At 34.8% G+C, this 10,983-nt stretch overlaps 1 pseudogene; it reads left to right on the top strand.

Moving 5' to 3' along the window:
* Positions 1-482: 482 nt before the first annotated feature.
* On the top strand, positions 483-1,215 carry LOC118015400 (annotated as a pseudogene).
* The last annotated feature ends 9,768 nt before the right edge of the window (positions 1,216-10,983 follow it).

Raw genomic sequence — 10,983 nt, 5'->3', positions numbered from 1 at the left:
GATGTGGGGAGTGCTGTATTATAAACTGGAAGATTAGTGATAGGCTCTATTCTGAATTATAAAACTCCTTTCTCCTTTTCCCTATTTGGGTCCTAGAATACTGTCCTCCAGGCTTATATCTCCCAAACAGGAGAATGGAGGGTTCTTCCCTCAGGCCAAAGTTCTACAGATGATGAAGTTCTCCCCCCTTGAAATGGCCCAGTCACTCACCCTTCAAAGAAGCCAACTAGACAATAAGCATCCACCCAAATATCCCATCAGCTGTGTAGTGCCTCATTTATAAATATTATCAGTAGCCAAAGGTCAGCAGATACTAGAGGAAAGCCACAAGCACAAAATGCCAAAGTAAAGAGGTAAAAAAAAAAAAAAAAGGAAAAAGAAACTTTTACAAAACAGACACACACACAAAAAAATCTAAAAAAGCCATGATGGTCTCTGACCTGATCTTCCTTGGTGTCTGACTGTTTGCTCAGTCCCGCACCATGGGGAAGCAGAACAATCAAGTGGGCTATATGAACCCAATAGCAATGCCCACATCAAGGGGTCCAAAACAGTGTTCAGGGCCAATGATCCAAATTATCTGAAGTGACCAAAGCCTACCTGGGAAGAAGTGAAAGAACAACTAGAAAAGAAAAAAGGCTCCAAGGCATTGGCTGAATTTGAAATAAAAATAAGTAAGAACTGGAAGAAAGAACTTAAACACAGGGAGAAATTATTAAGGGGAAGTGAGAGCTCATCTCCCCCCCCAAAAAAGACAGAAAGAAAAGGGAAAAGAAGAAATCTGGTAGGTAACTTCTCCTTCACCAAGCTCTTATTCTTCTGGCAATTCTTCAGATTCTGAAGATGAGAATAAAAAACAAGGAAAAAGGGAAAGGACCATTCACATAAGGCTTCTGAAAATTCCATGTCAGAAACTGAATTGGACAAGTAAGGATAGTTTAATAAGGAAAAAGAAGTCAAAGGATGCAACTGACAAAGAAAAGGACATGAACGGACTCAGCAAAAAAGGAAAGATGTAGCCTGAAGATAAATCTTTATCATCTGAGTCCTTATTAGAATCAGATTATATTAAGAAGGTACAAGCAAAAAAGAAGAAAAGCAATGAAGAATGAGAAAAAATAACAGGAAAAAAAAACAGAAAAGAAAAATAAGCATAAGAAACACAAAAAGAAGAAGAAAAAGAAAGCTTCTAGTTCAAGTCTGGACTCGTGGTAGCAGAAAGAAAAATCAGGATTCCCTTATAAAGAAAGTGCAACGTCTAAGGAAATTTCAACTGTGAAAATTATGACATAATTACTAAACTGCATGCATTTCCTTGTTTTTAGAATTACTCCTGGACTATGCAGTAGCCACTTGGATGCTGCTGTGTGAAAGGGCCATAACTGTTGCCTACTGCTGGAATATCTACTTTTTCTCTTCCGGTGCTTAACAACTCTGGGAGATAATACACTGCAGTTGTGCTGGTGGTTAAGATACATGGGGATAAAGTTAATACTTTTCACTAGAAGCATCTAATGATAAATCAACAGAAATTGAATCTGGATACATCATTAAGATGTAATTAGAAATGACCAGATGCCTCTAGCTAACATTTTTGAAATAGGGATTACATTGATATTTCAGAATCCTTACTCTGTAGATAAGTGTAATTTAATTTTTCCCCCTTATCTACTTTTACTTACCTGGGGAGGGAGCTTTAGGGTGGGGGGAAGGCTTGCTATCTCTTTAGCTAGCAGAATAGCATGTTTTTTTATCCTCACACATCCTATCTTTGTGGACACAGTAGCCATGTTTCAGGGGAGGTCAGAGCTGGGTATAGCAGTCTTGTCCTTTGATATCCTTGGGCTCTGTTATTTGCAGCTTTCAGTGAACCCAAAAAACAGCCCTTTGCAGCATGACAGAGCCCCAGGAGCTCTGAGATTTACCTCCATTTCAATAATACTGAATGTTTTTTAGCATTAGAATATGTTATAGCATTTCAATTAATTTTGACCACATGTTGGCTTTGGAGAGGAATCATTTCAAATAGACACTGGTACCTTTTGAACTTTTAGCTAAAGATTCTAAAATGCATGTTTTATACTGCTAAGTTTTAACCAGTCAGGGAATTTTATGTTACCAGTGATACTTATTTCATTTTTGTATGAATTTTGTTTAGGCCACAATATTTGGCTTTATTAACTCCTTATTCTTGCTATCTTAAATTCCTTACTATGTCTAATAGTACACTTGCCAAGATACTCAGCATGTAAAAAAAAGCAAGCAGACTTTTGATTTTTTTTTTTAAACAGCTTCATATTGAAGCCGAGACTTACCATAAACAAGTTGAGCGGCAGGCCTGGTATGCTGTGTCTCTGACCTGCATAAAGCTATAAAGCTTTTAAAGCTATTGACAGAATCTTAGTAAATATAATATTTAAAAAATATGTCTTTGTATATTCATAACAAATTATGAAAGTTAAGTGAGAATTACATTATTGCTCTTCCTGTGTCATATTTTACTAAGATTTTTGTGCCTCCTATTTACTGCTGAATTGTTTACTAGTAATGTTAAAAGGAATTGATTAGTCATTTTCACTTTATATTTTAATATAATCAGATAAGATGAAATATAATTTAATGTACAATTTTGCCTGTTACAAAGGGTGTTCTAGCTATAATGGTATATGCACAAAACATTTTGGCACAATAAAAGGCTGAATAGCTATTTTACTTAATAAAAAACATTCAAAACCCCATTGCTATAATTAGTATCTTTAGAGAGATAAGGTAGTGAACTTATGAAACAGTATGCAATAAAAAAGCATTACTTTAGGATCAATAGAGATTTTAGAAATTAAAAATACGATACAGAAGGGGGATGTCTGATAAAGAATCAATGATAAAGTAGAGAAAGTTCCCAAAAACTAGTAATAAAAAGAAATGGATTGTAGAAGAAAAAGTAAAAAAACAACCAGAATGGGAAGAATAGAAAAAAATCATTTGAAGAAAATTGCTCAAAAATGCAGAATCTAAGCATTCAGATTTGAAAGGGCCCAGTGATGCCCAGCACAGAGAGTGAAGGAGGCCCAAATCAAGGCCTAACATGGGGAAATAATGTGAGTAAAGAGAACAGTGGGGGAAAGAGAAGACCCCAAAAGCTTACAATGTTTAAATTAAAAAGAAAAGAATCAAAATGGCATTAGATTTCTCAAGAGGAACACTGCAAGCCAAGAGACATCACGGCAATGTCTCCAATATTCTGTGGAAAAAGAATTTCCAGCTTTGACTTCTATGCTTAGTTATTAAACAAGGTACAGGTAGAATAAAAATAAATTTTAGGTATGTGTGATGGTTAATTCTGTATGTCAACTTGGTTGGGCCACAGTGCCTAGATATGTGGTCAAACATTATTCTAGATGTTTCTATGATGGTGTTTTTGGCTGAGATTAAAATTTAAATCAGTGCACTGTGAGTAAAGCAGGTAGCCTTGCATAATGTGGGTGGGCCTCATCCAATCAGTTGATGATCTGAGCAGAAGAAAAGACTGATCTCCCTTGAGCAAGAGGGAATTCTGCAGCAGATGACTGCCTCTTAGACTTGAACTGCAACACTGGCTCCTTCCTGGGTCTCCAGCCTGACAAACCTTGGACTTTACGGCATTAGGTCTTCTCTGGGTCTCTATTCTGCCAGCTCACAGAACTTGGACTTGTCAGCCTCCATAGTCACACGAGCCAATTTCTTAAAATAAATATCTTTATATATATATATATATATATATATATATATATATATATATATACACACACACACACACACACACACACTTCCTATTGGTTCTGTTTCTCTAGAGAATCCTAATAAACAGTTTATCAAAAATTTCACTTTCCATGCATTGGAAGAATGCATTGCACCCATTCATGAGAGTAAACAAAGAGAGAAAGACACTGCATCCAGGACATAAGGGACTCAACAGAGCTGAGCACATGAGGGAATTCCTAGGCTAAAGGGGAAGAAAGTGCCCATGATGAGACAGCTGTACCACAAACCAGAGAACAACTAGTTCATGAGGAACAGAGGTGAGGGCTCCAGAGAGGATGTCTAAGTCAGAGAGAGAGCAAGAGAGACAGGGAAGAAGGAGAAAGAACTCATAGACAATGGAAGGCTTGACTGTGTGAAGTGGAGAGTTTGGGGAAAAATTAGTGATAGATACAAAGAAAGTAAGCAACTGAGAAAAAGGATAATGACCTCCTGAGAAAATAAAAAGCAAAGAAAGGATAAGTATTCACAGTATACTACATAGTTGGGTCAGTGGTTATACAGTAAACATCAAATTGTAATCATACCAAAAACTATGACTGAGAAATTCGAAAAAATGGGGAAATGGGAAATGGGGAAAATGATCTTTCAAAGTAGAAGGTCAATAGATAGTATCTAAAATTTAGAAAATCAAATATTGGTATAAGGTTTGTTTTGTTTTGTTTTTTGAGAAATGAAGGTAAATACTAGGAAAAAAACAAGCTAAAAAAATAGCTAAAGGAATTGAAAGTGGTTGCCTCCTAGAAAATAACTGAGTATCTGTAGGGATGGGACAGAAAACAACCTTTTTAAAATTATAAGTCTCATAGAATTATTTTAATCTTTTAATAAAGATAACACTTATGTATAGATTTCATAAAAATAAAGCTAACATATAAAATTAAAATTGGAAAAATAAGAAAAAACAACATTCATTACATATGTTGCTATGGTGTCATCTTATTTTAAGAGGCAAGAGTCTGTTTTTGTCCTGTTTGCTGGCCCAATTTTGTAGCTTCTTTAGTCTTAAAATAGAATGTTTGGGTTTAATGACAAGATAACAAATTTTAAAATATTTTTAGGAAAGAAGATTATTAGGAAACCATGTCCACATTAATTTAGAGTGGATATTACACATGCTTCTTCATCCATTGACTGTTCAAATTTAACAACACAGAAAAAATTTAAAAGTAGACAGTAGCCCACTGGTCAGATCTGACTTGCAGATATAATTTATGTAGCTTGCATAGTTTTCTAGAAAAAAATTAAAATTAGTACCTGTATTTAACATGTGGAAGATTTAGCATAAAAATTTTAACCATTGGCTTCTCCCAGAGAATTGTAAAATTTGACTACTTTGGGTTCACACTCCCTCATGGCCACACTGGCAGAAGCTGAATGAGGGGCAAGGTAAATTAAGATTCATTCACGTGCCATTGTATAAAAGAGTAATGAAGCTCTTAATGCAATGAAAAAATATACACAAACATATATTAATATGTTAAAAAAAACCATGAAGATAGAGAATATTGCATGTAGTATGCTACCATTGGGTAAAAAAGGAAAATATTAAGTTTATATATCTACTGGAACATGTACAGAATAGCTCTGCAAGCACACACAAGCAACAGGTAACATCTGAAGACAGTGTGTGGTATCTGGGACACAGGATGAAGGGAGATCTTTTTACTTTTTGTAACTGTTGAATACTGAACTATGTGAATACACCTTCAAAAAAAGTAAAAGAAGTACTTAAAAAATTCAGAATTTCTTAGCTCCAGAAGTACAAGTATATACATGAATATGACTATATAACTTAAAAATATGAATCTATTTTTATATATATTCTTTATAGTGTATATTCAAATGAATATGTAAATATTTTTCCCCTCCTGATTGAATGTTTTATTCTCATTCCACCATTAGAAGACAGGAGATATATAAAATTAATTCTGTCTTGCACTTAAAAACATAATCCTGAAAACCCCCAACTCTTTCACCAAGATTTCCCCTGTTCTTTTTTGGATCTTTATATGCACTGCTGAAGAGATTCCTTCTATGCCTATACAATTAAATTACCCAAAGAAATGTTAGAGACACTAAATTACTGATCTATATAGCGTTAGTTCCTGAGAAATTAAGAGTTAAAAATACCTATTTTCAAAGGCAAATACAGAACAGTTTAATAATCTAATGAAAGAATTTTTAGTATTCTCTCTACTTTCATTTAAGCATATCTTTGTTATACCAGATTACCAATTATTTTTTTCCACTTGTATGTACTATATTAGTAACTAGAAAGCCTCTTCTTTGGATTGAGATGCTCAAAGATGTCATACAGAATGATGATCTTAGTTTCCTTCTGCTGATGTTTGACCTTTTCCTAATCCTTTTAATTCTTTGATTTCAATTCCAATTAAATGGAACTCTCACATATCTCAAAGGTAAGTGAGTGGCTGGATCTGTACTGACTGAATCAGTCCTATTTTATACAAGTCCAGAAGGTGGGCAGAAGTGGGAGACATGCACACAAGTACTTTCCAGGGACCAATGCTAAGGTGGCTGAACAACACCATCTGCTCAGTGAACTGGAGTACCACTGCAGTATTCGAAGAGATCCCAGTGTAAAGATCAAGGACAGTAGCAGACGTGGGGAGAGTCCATTTTGGCAGAAGATCTGAAGGGCTCCATAGAGAAAAGTAGATAAAGAATTAATGAAGCTAAAGAGTTTCATCTTCACCTAATTTTTTGTTTGTCCCTTATAGCAAGGTTAAGGTCTCTATTTTTAATTTTTATTTCTTTCATGTCACAGTTTAATTTCTGTTAAAAAGACATCAAAGAATAAAGAGGCAGAGCAATATTTATCTAAATGGGATGATGACTTTTAAAATTGAAATGACAGTGATAATAGCTATATTAATTTTCTGAAACTTTTAGGTTTGCAACATTTTTCTTGATGAAGACCATAATAGTATCATAATAGTATTTTTAAAAGTAAGTAGCTATTATGAAGAATGACCCTAATATTTTAACACTTGATATGATCAGTGAAAAGGAATAGCAAAGTATTACCAGAGACAGATGTTCAAAACAGTTAAACGTGCTTATAGTGTCTTTTAAAATCAAAGTTGTAAAGGAGATAGATGAGCATGAGAAGCCATTAAAGTATGCTGGGTCATTAAAGATGATTAAAACCAGTATCTTTTCGCAAACTCTTACCTAACTTTTTTGAGCTCCTAAACTTCTATACAATAAGCTGTTACTTTTGACTAGAACACTTTCTGTCTTAGATGAAAAGGAGCATAGCATAGCGGTTATTTAACAACGTAGGTTCAGGAGAAAGATTGCCCAGGTCCTAATTCTAGCAGCACTATTTATAAGCTCTCTGATTTTGGGAAATATCCTTATTCATCCTTTCAGGGGCTGTTTCCTCATGGGGGAAGTGGAGATGAAAACAGTAAACTACCTAATATATTTATTAGAAAGATTAAGTGTAATAACAACTAAAATAATTTAAAATGGTATATTGTAATCACTTAATAAATATTAGAATTGTTCCAGCTGCACCCAAAAGAGTTCTTGAATTTTTGTGGTGTACTTTATAGCAAAGATGTGCCCAACTTCCCACCTTCTGGAGGGCAGAATAAAGGTGATTAAGCTATAAAAAAAAGTTAATCTGCTGCTTTATAACCATACTAATGGGAAAACAATTGGCCCCCATAGATAACTTCCGTGGCTGATAAAATTCTAGTGTCAGAGTTTTTATTGACAAAGATCCTTTTTACAGAAGGGATGTTGATTTTGCTTCTTTCAGAAACGTTGCTTCTGTATACCCCAGGGAATTTTGGCTATATTGAGTTTGCAATAACATTAACTGTTCAGAGCTAGAGTGCAATAGTTGTTGGCAAGCAAGAAAAGTTGTGATTTTGTAGATCATCTAGTTTTACTCATTACTTGGGTAGGAGCCATATTCTTTTGTGACTTTCTACATCCTAAACAGAAGCAGAACTAACTTGGACATTGTTTTATTGGATAATTTTTATGCTCCTGTGTCTCTCTCCTTTAATCCTAGAAGTCCTATTTTCTCACATGTGTCAGTTCAATTTTTTTTCAATATTTTTCTCTTTGTTCTTCTTTTTTAATAAATTTAATAATAAATTTCTAGTAGTTTATGGACCCTTTCTTCTATAATCAGCTATTAAGGCCAGCCAGTAATTTTTTCATATTATATAATGTACTTTTTAGTTCTAGAATTTCCATTTGGTTCTTTTTCAGTAGATTCTATTTCTCTGCTTACATTTTAAATGTGTTTATCTATTATAAATATATTTTCCTTAATGTTCTTCAGCATAGTTAAAATAACTGCTTTAAAATCCTTGTCTGCCAATTTCAGTATCTGGGTCAACTTAGGTCAGAATCCATTGAAAGTATTCTCTCTTGAGTATGATCACACTTGCCTCTTTCTTCATATGTCTAATAATTATAGATAGTATCCTAGACATTGTCAATTGAAAAGACTCTAGATTGTGTTTTATTCCTCTGAAAAGTATTCATTTTGTTGTTGTTTCAACAGGCAGTTAAGTTGGCTGAACTAAATCTGCAAATTTTGTAATTCCTGCATAGGCAACAAGTGAATACCAATTGTGCATACATAGTTCAGGGAGTCAGCCATAATTTTGGACAAATTTTAGACACAGAATTTAGAATTCTTTCCTGTATCTCTCCCCTTTTCTGAATATCCTTCCTCATTTTCCAGTTACTGTGGTCACACCAAATTCTGTCTTCTGGATTTCTTTTTTTTAATTTAATTTAATTTTATTATGTTATATTAGTCCCCATACATCATTAGTTTTTGATGTAGTGATGCATGATTCATTGCTAGAAAGACTGTTTCTTTTTTTTTAACTGAAGATTTAGTCACCTTTCTTGGAGTTTATTGGAGGCTGCCCTCAGGCAAAATAAGTATATAAATTAAAATTTTTAAATGAAACAAGTATAAAAAAATGAAAAACTGGAGTTCTGGTTCAAGACAGTGATGTAGAAGGATCCTGAATTCACCTCTTCCCACAACCACACTGAATTTACAGCTACATGTGGATCACTTTCTTATGAAAAAATCCCCAAACTAGCTGATTGATACCTACATAGAGGGTGAAAGAGAAAAAACCCTCATCAAAGTGGGTAGGAGATACAATCTTTGCTTCCTTTTTTTTAAATTGAAGTATAGTTGACACACAATGTTACATTAGTTTTAGGTGTACAACACAGTTGTTTGACAAGTTTATATGTTATTAGGTTGTTATGCTATGCTCATCACAAGTGTAGCTACCACCTGTCACCATATTACAATACCACTGACTATATTCCCTATGTTGTACCTTTTATCCCTGTGACTTATTCATTACATAACTAGAAGCCTATATAGTTGAGACACAATCTCTATAAACAACATCCCCAGAGCATCAACCCACAACTGGGAGGGAACTCACAACACCAATTTCTCTCCGAAGAGTAAAGGGCTGGAACCTTACATCTGGCACTTTTAAGACCTGCACCTGAGAGACAAACCCCCCAAACATCTAGCTTTGCAAACCAATGGAACTTGTGTCCATGAGACCCACAAGGCTATAGCAAACTGAGAAACAGTTCTTAAAATTTCCCTAGGACTCGCCCATCTCAGGGCCCAGCACAGAGGCAAGCAATCAAAAAGTGCCCAGACTTTCTGGGAAAAGGCTTATTTGCTTATCTTATAGTATTGAGCTGGGAGGCAGGCATCTAATTTAACATATATCTAGAGGCCTACTGAGGTGCTTTCTGGGTACAGAGGCCAGTGGGTGCCATTTTTGCACTCTCTTTCTGCTTTGCTCCAACTTGTGATTATCTCTAGGAGTTTTACACTCCTAGAAGAAAACACAGGGGGTAAGCTATTAACATTGGTCTTGGTGATAATTTTTTAGACTTGACAACAAAAGTGAAGGTAACAATAGCAAAAATAAATAAGTTTGACTACAACAAATAAAAGAACTTATCAATGGCAAAAGAAATGATAAACAGAATGAAAAGACAACCTATGGAATGGGAAAAAATATATGCAAACCACATATCTGCTATGGTGCTAATTAATCCAAAATACATAAAGAACTCATAAAACTCAATAGCAAAAACCCAATTTGATTAAAAAATGAGCAGAGGATCTGAATAGACATTTTTCCAAAGAAGACACATAGATGACCAACAGGTACATGGAATGGTGCTTAGCATCACTAATGATCAGGAAAATGCAAATCAAAACCACAGTGAAATATCACTTCACACCACTTAGAATAGCTAATATCAAAACAGATAAGAAATAACAAGTGTTAGGAAAGATGTGGGAAAGGGAATATTCATACACTGTTGTGGATTTATAGGCATACCTTGGAGACATTATGGATTCAGTTCCAGACCACGGCAATAAAGCAAATACTGCAATAAAACAATGAAGTTTTGGTTTCCCAGCATACGCAAAAGTTATGTTTACACTATACTATAGTCTATTAAGTGTGCAATAGCATTATGTCTAAAAATTATATATATACACCTTAATTAAAAAATATTATTAAAAAGTGCTAACCATCATCAGAGTTTTCAGCAAGTCATAATCTTTTTGCTGGTGAAGAATTTTGCCTTCATGTTGATGAAGTTTGCTGGTTGCTGAAGGTTGGGGTGGCGGTGGCAATTTCTTAAGACAACAATGCAGTTTACTGAGTTTACTGACTCTTCTTTCCATAAACCATTTCTCTGTAGCTATCTAATAACATTTTACCCACAGTAGAACTTCTTTCCAATGTAGAGTCAGTCCTCTTAAAAACACTGCCACTGTTTCATCAACTCAGTTTATGTAATATTCTAAATCCTTTGTTGTCATTTCAATAATCTTCACAGGATCTCCACCATGAGCAGATTCCATTTTTAGAAACCACCTTCTTGGGGCACCTGGGTGGCTCAGTTGTTAAGTGTCTGCCTTCAGCTCAGGTCATGATCCCAGAGTCCTGGGATCGAGCCCTGCATTGGGCTCCCTGCTCAGTGGGAAGGCTGCTTCTCCCTCTCCCACTCCCCCTGCTTGTGTTCCTCTCTCTCTCTGTGTCTCTCTCTGTCAAATAAATACAATCTTTAAATAAAAGAAAGAAAGAAAGAAAGAAAGAAAGAAAGAAAGAAAGAAAGAAA

Source organism: Mirounga leonina, unplaced genomic scaffold (genome assembly GCF_011800145.1).
Source record: "Mirounga leonina isolate KUSES-001 unplaced genomic scaffold, KU_Mleo_1.0 Mir_165, whole genome shotgun sequence".
In the NCBI taxonomy this organism is placed as follows: domain Eukaryota; kingdom Metazoa; phylum Chordata; class Mammalia; order Carnivora; family Phocidae; genus Mirounga; species Mirounga leonina.
The sequence above is the reverse complement of the archived record's forward strand: the minus strand, read 5'-3'. Positions and strand labels throughout refer to the sequence as shown.